This window comes from Lactuca serriola, chromosome 1 (genome assembly GCF_051521515.1).
Source record: "Lactuca serriola cultivar US96UC23 chromosome 1, Lser_US96UC23_V15, whole genome shotgun sequence".
Lineage (NCBI taxonomy): Eukaryota > Viridiplantae > Streptophyta > Magnoliopsida > Asterales > Asteraceae > Lactuca > Lactuca serriola.
In genome coordinates, this window is record NC_136408.1 from 55,561,128 (window position 1) to 55,578,199 (window position 17,072).

Here is a 17,072-nt window from a genome sequence, read left to right on the forward strand (position 1 = left end):
AGATGTGTTGTCATAATCTACTGATTCAAGCATTATCCATATGTTGAGATTCTTAAGATCATAAGAACCAAATACCAAAATGTAATAAAATTTAAGGCCAAGCAAGATACTTTGACATGTCATTTTTTCCTCTCAACAATATCTGGCAACAAAAAGGTATTCAAATTATGTTGATCTGGAATAAAATATCTCAAATATTTGAAGAATTTAGTTACTTCTGATTAAGTGTACATTATACATCCATTGAGTTGAAGATCCTATGCCATGTGTTGTTAAGTTTAAGGATCACGTTGACCTAACCTGTAAAAATTGACAAATATTCAGAAGCCATGATGAAGTTACAACACTTAAATGTAAAAATGAAGGAGCTGCTAATGGATATGTCAACTCCAAGGTACCTATTGTTTGTAAAATCACTGACAAAAAACATATGTTTAAAGAAGAAAAAAGGAAAATATCTTCAGTTAAGGTTAGGTTAAGGAAACATTTGTAAATCAAAAACATGTAAACGTTCAATCATATTCAAACCGCAAAATAGATAGAGATTAACATGAAATAACAGATATGAGGACAAGTTTTCCTAATTAACAAAATAAAGGATTTGAAGCCATCTTTCCCTTAAATTATATGGTTGGAGGTGGGAGCTGGAAAGAGTTTTGAAAGAATCATGGATTTGAAGCAGTCTCCTAAACTAATTATGGGAAAGAGATGGTGAATCATACTATGGCATGTAATGTCCCATTTTTCACAATATATATTTTTTATTATTAAATTAAGATAAATGCCCATTTAATTTCCATAAGTTATAATCAAGATAAAACATTCGTTCAATTACCATAAACCAAAATTAGAGTTATAAGAAAACATCATGGAATCTGAATTCATAAAACTGTTGATGTGTGTGTGTATATAGTCACACCTTCGGTTTCCTATGATCTGAAGGAATACCTGGAAACATTTAATATACAACTGTAAGCATAAAGCTTATTAAGTTTTCCAAAATACCAGACACAATGTAACGAGCCTCATGCAAGAGTAAACATACGTGCCTCACCCATATACTATATAAATGAGTGTCGCCCAACGGGTCTTGCCAAGTAAACATATAAAAGGGCCTCACCTAAAAAAACATATAAACGGGCCTTGCCTAACAAAAATTCATGCAAGAGTCACAAAGACAACAAGCATACCATGACATACACTATCCTACATTGTATAGTAAGAAGACTTACTTGACAGAAAACCTAGAAATCATAATTGTCCATGCAAACCCACAAGGTCGGTCTCACGAACCACCTAAACACAAGATAGAGGTTAAAACCTCGGACTACTAATCAACCATGGAGTTTGACCCAAAATCAAACTTGTTCAAAAGGTCAACATCACGCCCACCACTAAGCACCCCACACCCACTACATGAAAAATTAGTCGGGATCCAACTCAAAAACAAGACACGTCCAAAAAACCCCAAAGACGCATCACACCCACACAAAGACATGCAAAGACTTACCATGTCCGACCCATATATTTCGACTTCAACCATTAATTCTAAGCCTCTAACTTTCAGATTTCGGTCTCCTTGATGTTTAAGTGGATAAAGTTTCCAAATTTGCCCATTAAGACATCCCAAACAAATTAGATCTGAAACCCAAATCTTTAAAATGTTCAAGAGTGAAATTTTCTTTATGCATGGAGGAAAAGAGAGCATTCAAGCACCTAAAGTTCCACCCAAAAGGTTAAATTTGAAGTGTAACATGATTCAAAGATGAATGAGTGATGTGTGCAAAAGATATCACCTTATCTAGCTTTAAATTTATAACCTAACTACTTATCTATTATTGCACATATAGGCAGTGTACCTAGTCAATGTATAGCATAGTAAAGTATGTTGGGGTCGGACATAGGGAACAGATTTAATTAATTAACCTAATCACTAAAAATTAATCTAAAACAAGTAAAAGTTAAACTGGTTTTTATTTGATTTTGCAAGTTCAAACAAACTTAAACTCTTTAACTAATGATTCCAATCAAGTACTAAGAACAATTCCATTTAGTTCGAATCCACTTCTCCTCTAAGGTTGGATACTAATTATGGATTATTAATGTTGGTTGTCAAATATTATTTTATTAGCAATTCAAGTCCAAATTTACTAATGTTTTCACTAATTCATGTAAAACTATGTATGGTCACACACTAGCAAACACAAAATCAATTATAGAATGTAGATAAGCTATGTATGATTGATCCAAATAAACACAATTGTGGTCACAATTTATGTTCTCCAACACAGCTAAATTAGTAACTTTTATCACTTATCTAAGATTGGGTCGATCCTAGCTCTAGCAATTTAATAGTCACTAAACTACTAGGTAACAAGTTCATTTAATTTAATGGTCAGTAAGCTACCCATAACCTGAATTCAAGCAATCAACGTATCAAATATTAACATGCTAGGTAAACACAATCAAACACAATCTCAACAACAACAATTAAAATCCATAAATTAATAAACTAGACCATAGATTTAAAGCTTCATCTAGCTAAACAAAAGCAACTAAATTCAGCTACTCATGGTTGAAAACACAAAAACAAATACAAATTCAATAATAAAAGACATAATCATAGTGTACCAAACTCGAATGATGAATTTATTCTTCAATCTCTTGATCTTCATTTAAATCTCCTTACTAGAATGTTTACTCTCAATTTTTCTAAACAATTACTCTCCAAAAATCTCTCTAAAAATCTTCCAAGCCCCCTAAACGTGAAAGTGAATGAGTATTTATAGTTTTGGGAATTTTCACACTTCACGACGTGAACAAGGATTTTACGTCGTGAATTTGAGATAAATCCTTATTGGGCAAGGACTCTGACTTCCCGGACACTTATCTTCTAGAACACTCACTGCATGTCGTGAATGTGATGGCCACGTCGTGATTTGAGCTTCTCGTAGGGATTTTTCTTCTTTTAATTATTTAATCCTCCAAAGTTCCACTTCTTCTCAATTATGGTCCTTATTCTTCAAGATTGTTCCTCTTATCTGCAAAATATAATTTAATCTCATAAGTATCATATATCTTTGCAAATAACCAAAATATTAAGTAAAATATTGCCTAAAAATGTGTATAAATATGGCAATATCAATGAGTTTTCCTGTAACATCCTGATATCAGGTACTTTTATTATTTCTTGAATCTTTATCAAAAGTGGTATATTTAGTCCCTTAGAGAAAAAGGCTTGCGAATTTGGTCGTACGTGGGGCGTACGTAAGAGTACGCGCGGCGTACTCATGCAACATGAGAAATTGTGGATGACCAGCTAGTACGCTAGGCGTACGTGTGGTACACCGGGCGTACTAGCCCAAATTTTAAACCCTAATTTTAAGGTTTGACCCCTATTTAAAGAACATGATGTCCCTATTTGATCATCCTTATCAGCCACCAAACCCTCCCTAAACCCTAATTCCTAGTTGAGTTGCTTGTGTGAGTCTTTGCAAGATTTTTGAGTGTTCTTGGTGTTTTCAGTGGAAGAATGAGACTAGAGAAGAAGGAGTTGGTGCTAACAAGCTTGTAGATCTATAAACCTTTCCTCTTTGTGCATCATTTTCAAGTATAAAGTCTATACCTTGGCAATCCTTTCATAAGATCTTCATGGTTGAAGTTTAATGAAATTTTGTCCCCAAGATTGGACCTTTATGAGTTTGGAGCACTCTAGGGAATTATGGTTGTCCTTTCATGCATTGTAGGACCTTTAGATTCATAAAAATGGTTGCTTGATCATTCCCTTTGGTCCATGCACGAGTAAAGTAGCTTATAGTGTGTTAGAAGTTAAAGATTGTTGCATTGGGTCCTTCATAGCCATACAAAGGCTTAAAGCCAATGACTTTATGGTTTAAGACATCTTAAAATAGTCAGATCTGAAGTTGGGTTAGTTTTCTTAAGGGATTAAGACACTAAGTTGGTAAAAGTAGAGGCAGATGGAGTACGTCGGGGGTACTCCTGGCTATGCCTCGCATAGCCGGTTCTGCCCCCGATGGATGTTGGTTTTGTTGTACGCCCCGCGTAAAGAAGAGTACACCCACCGTACGTGTTGGGCAGTTAACTTTGTTAACTTTTGACCTTTGGTCAAGATTTAGGTTTTGGACCATGAGAAGGGAAAAATAGTCTTTTTTTACCTTATAATATTAGTTGTGGGATTTGGAATCGCGAGTTGAGTTTTGGACCTTAATTATTAATTAGGGTTAATTATTTTGTTGATTAGGCGGAGTCTAGCTCAGATAGTTCGGGTGTGAGATTTCCTTGTCATTAGTATCAAGTGAGCCTCCTCACTTATGCTTACCTGTGTGGTAGAATAGTTGTATCTGTGATTACCAGTTGGGTCTAGCTGTTATTATTATGTTATGCTGCTTATGTGTGACTGAGACTGCTAATAGTCGCTAGGGTTGTTGATAACCCATAGGGCGTGTTGTTAGCCCACTGGGATGGCTGATAGTCCCTAGGGTTTCTAATAACCTATACTTGTTTATTTATGTTGTGATGTATGTGGTATCTTGGGGAACTCGCTAAGCTTCGTGCTTACAATTGTTAATTTATATGTAGCAGGTACTTCCGAGGACCGAGGGAAGGCGAAGGTCTAATTATACACACTCGCTAGGAGATTTACTACCAGGACAATTTATGAACTCTGATAATTTGTGATATTGGTTGTTTTGGATAATTATGTATTTGATAACTTGGCTTGTGAAACCTTGATTTTGGTAAATTAAAAATGAAAATTTTGGGCTAAAATTTGAGGTGTTACAATTTGGTATCGGAGCCCTGGTTTGAGGGTTTTTGATGAACCTTTGGGTGATTCCAAACTCAAACTAAGGATCTGACATTTTTGTAAGAACTTAACAAAGAAATGAAGACTTTTACAGGAGAAAAACCTAGAGAAACAATGTGTACAATCAACTAGTGCTCGAGCGACAGTTTCCTAAAATACTTCAATTTATATTTTGAGTAGTGCAGAGCAGATATATCTTTATAGAGTTGCATGCTAGTTAGTGATAAGCTAAGGAATCTTGTAGAAATAGTGTGGTAATGTTGCTTGATTTTTGATGCCTTAGCCTAGGAGTTCATTCTTATGAGATTAAATATGCCTTTACTACTTGCTTAATGTATGCTACATAGTTATACACAGTTAGGATTTTATAGCCTTAGAATGCATGATTTAGCCTTTCTTCCCGTTCCTTGTTTGGTTGTGGATTTGAGGTAAGATCATTTATTCGAATGTCTATTGAGTCTCGTATTATGTACAATTGGCATACGCGAAGCAAATAGCGAGGATAGTGGTGTGGGTGGGTGGGGTTTATATATATATATATATATATATATATATATATATATATATATATATAGTTGTTTTATTTTAATTAAATAAATTGTAAAGTAATTAAAAAGAAAAGGAAAAAAGAAATTGGGCAAAAATGTCATTTCACACACATTCAATTATGAAATAGACCAAATAACGCAACAAAAATGAAATTTAAAGGGCAAAAATATCATTTCACAAAGAAAAGGAAAAAAAGAAATTGAACGGGCAAAAATGTCATTTCACACACATTTAATTATAAAATAGACCGAAAAACGCAACAAAAAACTTATTTTAGACCCCACACACACGTCAGCAAAAGCTGCTATTGTCTTTCTCTCTTTCTCTCTTTATATATACTAGGCGAATGCCCGCGCGTTGCGCAGAAACATTTATATAACTGAAATTTTTACATATTTTTTTTAAATATAACAATAATGTTATTGTTAAATTTGATATAATAATTCATATACTAAGGAGATATAATATATTGATTATTTTGAAGAGTAAATTAAACGAATGGTCCCTATGGTTTGGGGTGATTTGCGTGCTTGATCCCTAACTTATCTTTTTAACTTGGAAGGTCCCTACTATTTGTTTTTGTTACGTGCTTTGCCCATACTAATTGTTTTTATTACGTGTTTGGTCTCTGTCTTACCTAAAAAAGACTATTATTTAAATAAAAAAAAATTATGGGTTAGGTAAGGTAAGGTGAATGGGTGAGGTTGGGGTGTCTTTATTTAAATAAATTAGAAAATGAAGGAAAAAAATAGTTTTTTTAGGTAAGACAGGACCAAGTGCGTAACAAAAACAAATAGTAGTAACCTTCCGAGTTAAAAAAAAATAAGTCAGGGACCAAACACGCAAATTACTCTAAATCATAGGGACCATTCATGTAATTTACTCTATTTTGAATTAATGATAATATATACATCTATTAAAACTGCATAATCTCAATCTTTTGAATGACCTCTACTCGCAGGTTACTCATGAATAAAATAAAATATAATATATAGTTTAATGTTATTTATAATTGTAGTTATTATTAATTAATTTTTTAAAATTTATTTACTTAACATTTTAATTTCTATCAATGTAATTATTTAAAACATCAAACAATTTTTTTTTTGTTTTTAAAGGTAACAATATAATTATATATATATATATATATATATATATATATATATATATATATATATATAGTTATTTTTAACTATTATCATTGTAAGTTATTTTAAGCTAATTATTTGAAAACTTTTAACGATTATAAAAATATCTTTAGGAAATATTTTAGTTAAATTAATATTACAATTTAATTTTTGTATTTAGCACAATTGATCATTTTTAACTATTCACAAAATATTCTTTTGGTTTTTTAAGTGGAACTGAAATTTATATCGAAGTTGACCCTGTAATGTTATATTTAAATTAACAATTTAAGTATTTTGTCAAAACTGTTCAAAAGTTGTAGCTTTAAAATGATAATGGTTTACATACAACAACATATTAATTCTAATAAATTAAATATAATATGTTAAAAGTTAAAGACATAACTTTATAAGTAGAAGTAAAAATATTATTTTAATATTGAAATTTAGTTTATTTATGATTACACTTTAGGTTTGATACTTATTTAACCTTATTAACTAACTTATAATCATTATTAGAGACACACTACAATTTATGACTTTTAACTATTTACAAAATATTCTTTAGGTTGTTTAAGTTTAACTAAAATTTAAATTTAAGTTGATTATATAAGGTTATATTTAAATTAACAATTGCAGTATTTTATACAAATTGTTCAAAAGTTATAGCTTTAAAATGATAATGGTTTACATACAACAACATATTAGACATAATAAATTAAGTATAATATGTTAAAAGTTAAAAACATAACTTTATAAGTAGAAGAAAATATATTCTTTTAATATTGAAATTTAGTTTATATATGATTACACTTTAGGTTATATTTATTTAACCTTATTAACCAACTTATAATCATTATTAGAAAGAAATTGAAAAGTCATGGGAGTTTCAAATGAATGTGGTGAAAAAAAAATGCTAGCTTTATAAGTATATAATGATAATAATACTAGGCGAATGTCCGCGCGTTGCGTGTGATATAAAAACATATTTTATATTAAAAATAACTAAATCATTGTTATTAACGATTAAATAATAATTTCATAAAAAATATAAAAAATGTTTTTTAGTATCATTATTATGTTGAACTATATTATAAGAGATAAAGTTGGAACTTGAAGTTGTTTTGCATATACAAAGTTATATGATTAAAATAGAAAAAAATTAATTTTTAAAAATAAATAAATCGTTATTGTTATCTATTAAATAATAATTTCATATTAATTAAAAAGTTTATATTAAATATTATCATTACGTAGAAAATAAGATAATAGAAACATCTTTTTATCTATCTTAAATTTTATCATTGTGTACAACATATGATAATAGAGACACCTTTTTTATCTTAAATAGTAAAAAAAATGTTTTGTATCATAAATATTACCATAATTATATAGAACATATGATAATAGTGACGTCTTTTATAAGGTTAAAACTTTAAATTGTATTACATACATGGTTGTAAAACTTGGCTAACACAACCGAATACTCGGCATGTTACTTAAACTCGACCTCCAATGGAAGTGAGTTTGCCTAACTCAGCTAGAAGACACTCGAATCCTTATTAAACTCGATCCAAATCTAAAAGATGCGGTCCAAAATCATTTTTGAAATTCTGAAATTTAATTGGTCACTTGTCGACAAAGACAATCTCACCAAAGAATACACTCAACATCCTACAAAGTTAGATGCAAGGAAGATCTCATAGCTTAGTCCCTTTAAAATATTTTACAATCTTTCCTATTTATAGAGGAGAATACATTCTCTTGTTTACTCTTACGATCAATGTGGGATGAAGACATTGTAATTAAATTCATTTCTTTATTTGCCAATAATTTCATTTTGTTAAATAAAATATTAAATAATAAAAATAAAACGTTATCCAAAAAATTTATTGTTCAATAGTTCCATTTTTCAGTAATCTCGTAAGTTGCTATAAAAATCAAGTTTTTATTGAATAACTTTTTGTTAAATCCTAAAATCATAAATTCAGTTAGGTACTTAATATAGAAAGTTTGTTTATATGAATTTTCATGATTCAAAATGTCATTATAAAATGAATTCATTTATAAAATATAATCGAGTATATATTTCGTGCTTTTGAATCAAAGTGATTTTTCAAACAATTATAATTTTATGTTTAGGTAGATTTTTTTATATTTATATAACATTATGTAACTTATAATATTATTATAAACAATTTGAATAATCATGGGAGTTTCAAATGTATGTGGTGAAAGGAAAATGCTTCATTTAATGGTCCAAATTGATCAAACTCAGACCGATTCAGCTTAATATACCAAACTACATAACGTCTTTTCTATTGAAACCCGGTTTGTATATATTTTGTGTTTTTTAATCAAATTTATTTTTCAAACAATTATAATTTTATGTTTAGGTAACTTATTTATAATATTATTAGAAACAATTTGAAAAATCATGGGAGTTTCAAATGTATGTGCTGAAAGGAAAATGTTTCCTTTATCGGTCCAAATTGATCAAACTCAGACTGATTCAACTCAATATACCAAACTACATAACAGTTTTTCAACTGAAACTCTGTTTGAACCTAAAAAAATCTTGTTCAAAACCATTTTTAGGATTCTAAAACTTAAATGGACAGTTGCCAATAAAGACAATCTCACCAAAGAATACCCTCAACATCCTAAAAAGGTAGGCATAAGGAAGTTCTCATGGTTTGGTCCCTTTGAAACATTTCACAATCTTTCCTATTTATAGAAGAGGAAACGTTCTCTTGTTTACTCTCACCATCGATGTGGGATGAAGACATTGTAATAAAACACATTTTCTTGTTAATAAAACATTGTTCAACTTATTTAGTAAAACACCCTTTCTCTTGTTTACTCTTTCTTTATTGTTCAATAGTTCCATTTTTCTATAATCTCGTAAGTTGCTATCCAAAAAAGTAAGTTCTTATTGAATAACTTTTTGTTCAATTCTAAAATCATAAATTCAGTTAGGTACTTAATATAGAAAGTTTGTTTATATGTATTTTCAAGATTCAAAAGTTCATTATAAAAAGAATTCATTTATAAAATATAATCTGCATATATATTTTGTGCTTTTGAACAAATTGAATTTTCAAACAATTATAATTTTATTTTTAGGTAGATGTTTTTTTATATTTATATAACATTATGTAACTTTTTTAAAATATCATTGGAAACAATTTGAAAAATCATGAGAGTTTCAAATGTATGTAGTGAAAGGAAAATGTCTCTTTTATGGTCCAAATAGATCAAACTCGGACCGATTTAACTAAATATATCAAATACTAAATATTTTTTTTTCTAGTGAAACCCGGTTTGTATATATTTCGTGCTTTTGAATCAAAGTGGTTTTTCAAACAGTTATAATTTTAGGTTTAGGTTGATGTTTTTTTATATTTATATAAAATTATGTAACTTATTTATAATATTAATAGAAATAATTTGAAAAATCATGGGAGTTTCAAATGTTTGTTGTGAAAGGAAAATGATTCCTTTATCGGTCCAAATTGATCCAGCTCCGGTTCAACTCAATATACCCAACTACATAATTTTTTTTTTCTAACTGAAACACGGTTTAAACCTGAAAAAATTCGATTCAAAACCAATTTTGGAATTCTAAAAGTTAACTGGACACTTGTCAATATAGACAATCTCACCAAATAATACCTTAAAATTTTTACAAAGGTAGGCATCAGGAAGTTCTCATGGTTTGGTCCCTTTGAAACATTTCACAACCTTTCCTATTTATAGAAGAGAAAACATTCTCTTGTTTACTCTCACCATCGATGTGGGATGAAGACATTGTAATAAAACACTCTTTCTTGTCTATAGAACATTATTTAACTTATTTATAATATTATTGTAAAGAAATTGAAAAGTTATGGGAGTTTCAAATGAATGTGGTGAAAGGAAGTTAAAAAAAATAGGGTTTCAAATGCATAAGATTCAAGAAAAAATGCTAGCTTTATAAGTGTATATATATATATATATATATATATATATATATATATATATATATAGAGAGAGAGAGAGAGAGAGAGAACTAGGTTCAAATGTGGATTGACATCTATTGTGTGGACGTGTGGACAATGATATTCTGTGAGATTGACAAATAAAATATGTTGTTTGACAATGTTAATATGTTCAATCTTACATAAGTATTGTCATTATCACACATTCTCACTAATTAAATCGTCTATAAGGTTATTATAGACTTTTTATTATTATTCCATTATGTTAGAATATTGTCAGAATGTTTATTGGGTCGTATTCTGTAAGAATGAAAGTGAGTGAAAAACGATGTATGAGAGCAAAAATGAATCAAAATTAGTGAGAATGCATGAAAATGACGATAATTGTGTGAGGTTGAACGTATTCACATTACTGAACAACATATTCTCACAATAGTTGTCCATCCACATTATAACCTAGCCCTATATATATATATATATATATATATATATATATATATATATATAGAGAGAGAGAGAGAGAGAGAGAGAGAGAAAGAGAGAGAGAGAGAGAGAGATAATGAAAACAATAGCATCTTTTACTGACGTTCTCCCACAAATAGCCAAGAAAATAGAAAATGACCAAAATATTCATAATTTTAGTAGGCCACATTTGCGAAAATCTATGTGGATTTTTACAGTGTGAAAATCTATGATTTTTGGACCTTCATAACTTTTTTCATATGAAATCCATTTGGGTTGAATTTGTTTTTCATTATGTTCTTTGTAATAAGGTCCATCCATGAACATATTACATTCCTTATTTAAAGATCATGAAGTTATACATTTTTTGGTCTAAATTAAAGTCCGATGAATTTTTTTTTTTAAACTCAATTTTAAACCTTCATAACTCTTTAATATGAAATATGTTTGAGGTAAAAGAAATCATTATGTTCTATATAACAAGATGCTATTTATGAACATATCACACTATAAATTTGGAGGTCACACGATCATGTTTGTTTTGCTACAAACTAGAGTACTTTTTTTAAAATTTTAAATTTCTAAATATCACTATTATCATGGATTGACATTTTACTATGAATTCATACATTGTGACTATGATATCCTTAAATTTATTATAAATTGTCATTTTTAAGAAGAAATAAATAAATAAATAATTTTTTTTATCTAAGTTTTCAGATTTTTCGATGATAGATCTAATACCCCACTTCCGACTATCATTAAACCTTCGTATATACAATATAAAACCATCACAATTTCATCTAATGGTGTCACGTTTCATTTGTAAGTAAATTTTATATGTATCTCTGCAAAATGTTATGTTTAATTATATTTTATTGAATATTATCGTTTCTAATAGTGTATGCATGTATTGTAGCCTTCAAGATTAAGTGGTTTGGTACCTTTGACAACTGGAAAATAATTTGGATCGCCTTGTTGTTAGAAAATAGACTCTTGTTGATAGCACTCCGTTGCAATTTATACGTAAGTATGGCTACATGTTCCAATTTTCAGTCTATAAACAAAAAAAATAAAACGTAGATATGGATAAATAACTAATCGATTGAGTAATATTCTCGTCGTTTCCGGTCATTGTTTTAAGAGATAATTTGTTTACCTTTTGCGAACATGTTGGGTTAAAATGACGTTGAAATTCATTTAGGTTTATATACCCTTAGAAACAGAATTGGGCCTTAGGCTAGTGATAGTTTCGCATGCCACAAGATTTCGGCAGTCAACGCAAGACGATGATGTTTTGCAAAATAAAAATCGCAAACAACATTGATTTTGGCAGATATGGCCTGCAGAAATTATGACTATTTTACCTATTTTCTATTTTTTGGCTCTTTTATTAAAAAATCTTTAGAAAAAAAAAAAGATTATTATGGTTATTAGGTTATTACGTTCTTTTTTATTTTACATACTTTTGAGTAATTTTCTTACCTATATGCATTAGTGACCTTACTATTTATTCAAACATAGTTTTCTTAAAACTGATTGCTTGACTAATAAACAAATCACCAAATGATATTTAATTAGACAAAACTTTAAAAATCATAAATTTAAATCAAAATCACAAATAGTTACAATACTTATTTTATTAATATAACTATAACTTTAGTGTTTAAAAAGAATTTTGAGAAAACTGTAAATTTGATGTGTATGGTTTTTGATTTTTTTGGATTATGTATAAAACATTTTCAACTTTTATCATTGGTGCAAAACAATTTCTTTTTGGTGCATTTGGTTATGACCAATTTGAAATGCCTCTTAAATATTTTTAATTAATTTTTTATATTTATTTAAATACTTTTATAATTAAATAACAAAAAGGGCCCATATACCTTAAAGAAAATATTAAAAAATAATAATAATAAAGGTAAATTTATCATTTCAAATTTGATAGGATTAAATTTATCAAAAATTAGACAAAACTGCAAATTTAGTCATTGTGGTTCTTAAAAAACTTTGGATAGGGTCTAAAAAGTTTTCGATTTGCATGGAAGGTCCAAAATCAAAACTTTCTATGGTTTTGGTCCAAATAAATATGAAAAGACTATTTTACTCTTATCATTTCTTTTTTATATTTTTTATTTATTTCAAAATTTAAGTAATTTAAAAAAAAAAAAAGAACAAAACAACACCCCCATCCTTCTCGATCATACCCCTCCCATTTTCTCACCCTTTTTATTTTGTACTCTCTCTCTCTCTCTCTCTCTCTCTCTCTCTCTCTTATCTTCTTCTTCATCCTAACATTTCACCTGTAATTTCTAGATGAAAAAACCAGACCAGGTTCATCATCACCCACCACTAGCAACCTCGCCAATCTCCAGCCACCTCTCCCATCGTCGATATCCATCACCTCTCCCAAACAGCTAATCAACCTCAAATACTTTTCGATCCTCCTGAGAATTTTCCAATTCTCCCACTTAGAGAACTGACTACCAACCACCGGTGACCCAACCGGCATCGCACATCTCGAACTCTAAGGGAGTTCGACTCCTCGCCGAACACTTCTCAAAACACAATTGCTATACCCGACAACAAGACCATACAATCAAAATCTGACCATCAATTCCTTGGATGCTAACTGATTTCAACCCTTAACTATCGACCCCTCCCATAAGCCCGAAAGATCGAACGAATACAATACCATGAATTATGCAAACAAGACTAGCAGATATAATACTCCATAACAACCATAAGATAACAAGATATCAGGAAGGAAACATACCGCAGCTGCATCCGGCTCTGCCCTGACCTCCTCTGCTATAAGCTGAAAAGCACGCCCCTGAGCCCTCGGGGGCTCTGCTCCACCCTGACCTCCACCCGTAATTCTCAAAGTGGCCGGTGCTGGAGCCTGCACCGGTCCTGCAGTAAGCTGTGGACAGTTGGCCCTCATGTGACCAACCTGATGGCACTGACAACAAATCCTCATATCCTGCACTGGGGCTGACTAACGACAATCCCTCACATAGTTCCCCTCTCTCCCACACTTACGACACACACAACCGGATCTACAAACTCCGGTGTGACCCTTCCCGCACTTCCCACAAGTGCGGCTGCTCTGACCTCCCAACCTATAATCAACGGTCTTGGACCGTTTTGGCGCCGGCTGCGACTACACCGGGGACTGCCTCTGCTCTCACAACTGCAACTCAATCTCCAACTCACGCCGTCGAGCGGCATCCTGCAACTCCAGCAAGGTCTCGCGCCTCTTCGTAGACACAAACTGCCTGATGTCCTTCTTGAGCATACTCAGATATCGGGACATCTGAGCCTGCTCTGAAGCAAACTCTGGGCAAAACATCGCCCTCTCAGTGAACATCCTGGTGATCTCCGTCACTGACTCTGAATCCTGCTTCAGTTCCAAGAACTCCTGAGCCAACCTTTCTCTCTCTACCCGTGGAACATAACGAGTGCTGAACATCTCCCGAAACTGATCCCAAGAAACCGCAGCCCTCTGCGCATCCGAATATGACCCCGTAGTCAACCTCCACCAATCCTTCGCCCCGAGCCTCAACAGGTTCAGAGCAAACCTCACCCTCTGATCAGCAGGGCATGAACATGTGAAGAAACATCCCTCCACATCTGACAACCATCGCATAACAACAATCGGGTCCTGAACTTCATCAAAAGTAGGGGGCTTCGTATTATCGAAGTCCCGATACTGAAAACCTCTACCGGCTCCTCCCCCTGCCGCTGCTACGGCCGCTTCAGCCGCCGCGGTAGCCGTCTCTGTAAGAGATGCATAGCACTCATAAAAATACTCGACCATGGCGGTCTTGATCGACCCAAACAGTTCCGGCAACTCGGCCCGGAACATAGCAGCAACCTCATCATGCAGGATCTCACGAATCCTAGCATCCAACTTGTCTGTGCTCATCTGACCGATAACCTCAGGTGGTGCCTGATCCACCCTGACCGCCCCCTTCTGCTCCCGATCCTGACCCGGATCCGCTCCCAGCATGCCTCGTAACCACCGTACTGAAATTACTGCAAAACATCAGATGCTTCTCATTAACCTGGGAACCAACTCCCAACCCAGCCCTAGGGGTTGTGACTTCCTTGATATGCGTATGGCTCCTGTGCTTTCAGTAGTACGGGCCCATACTACCTTCCACACTTACCCATATTTATATCAAGTATCACCACAACACCCTAGTGAAGAACATGCATAACAAGCACTCAACCCTCACTCCTAGAGGAACACTGGAAATCTCATACAGAAAGAAACCCTAGGCTAGCAGGCATCATAAATCAGACAACTCTATCATGTAATTCCTGAAGACCCCTAGCCTAGTACTAGCATGCTGTTCTATCATATCTCATAAACAAATAACTTGTATGGTATTTTGGGGTTACTGACTGGCTCCGGCTAATCGTACCTCTGCGTCCTCCTTTACTCATTTTTTGAAAACCATTTTAAATTCTCTTTTGAAAACTCTCCTTGATTTGAGACTGAATTCACACGAATGTTCCTCCAATTCCCTCAAACCAAGGCTCTGATACCAACTTGTAACATCCAAAAATTTTCATCCAATTTAAACTTTTCAAAAACAACCCAATTTCACTAATTCATCACAAAAAGGTTTTCAATACTTTTATTATCAGAGTATTTCCCAAAACCATAACATAACACATAAACATGAGGAGCGGTACGATCACGCCTTTGCCTTGCCACGGTCTCTTGAAGTATCTGAAACATTTAAACCACAACTGTAAGCTCGAAAGCTTAGTGAGATACCCCCAAAATACCAACTACATATACCATACACATAACATGCCATATCATATCAGAACACAGAACAACCATGCACTTCGGGTCTACTGTGTGACTGGTCCACCGTACCGGGCCTTTAGTCCACCTGGTCTACTCTCTGAGTCTAGACATATACATCGAGCCTGTAGTGTGATTGGTCCGCCCGCACTGGGCCTTCAATCCACCTGGTGCACTCCCTGAGTCTACAATATGACTGGTCCTCCCGCACCGGGCCTTCAGTCGCCCTGGTCCACTCTCCGAGCCTCGACACGTCTGGTCCGCCCCCTTGGGGCCTTCAGCCTATCCGGACTGCTCGCCGGGCCTTCGGGATACCCGGTCCGCCCTGGGTATGTTGGCCTACAGCACAAAGCAGGACCCGCCTCAACCCAACCCCAATCCAACAACCATGTGCACATAAACATATAATCATATAACAATCCACATCCAATCAAACCGATCTAGCAGATCACATAACATAACATCATCCTAACCAGGATACCGACCTAACCAGTCACTAGCATAATATCATCCTATATACCAGGATACCGACCTTAACTAGGTATCTAACATATACCATCCTAACTACCAGGATGCAAACATAGCAAAGCAATAACATAACAACAATACCCGGATTACAATCCGATAAAGGGCCGGCTTTGGTGCCTTAGACCCTGTTGATATAGTAAGGATAACTCACCTCGCAACTGCTGACTGAAAAGATAAGATCACGCTGCTCCAACCTCCGACATGAACTCCACCACTGATAATACCAAAAGATTGAACTCAATAAATACCAATAATTACCAAAATACCCCTGGAAGTCAACTGGCCAACTCTTGGTCAAAGTCAAAGTCCTCAATCAAAGTCGACCTTCCTGACTGACTCTACTCGCCGAGTCAACCCGCTGACTCGTCGAGTCCCTATACTCAGAATCTCCCAATCCACGACTCAACTCGCCGAGTCGCCCCAAGACTCGCCGAGTCCAACCAACTCTGAGTCACTTCCTGCTCAACTCACCGAGTCGTCCCTCGACTCACCGATTCACCACTCAACCAAAAAGATTAGGACCTTATGACCAGACTCGCTGAGTCCAAGAACAGACTCGCTGAGTCCATGGCAATCTTCAACAGACTCGCCGAGTTGTTCTTCCAACTCGTCGAGTTCCTGCCTATCTTCATCTAACTCGCCAAGTACACCCATGTGACTCGCCGAGTACCTCTAGTTCTTAATCCATACAGTGGCTTTCTAAGCCATGCAGGGACTCTCAACCATAGATCTACTCTCCTACAACCCATCCATCACATAAAGTGGCAAACTTTACGTAA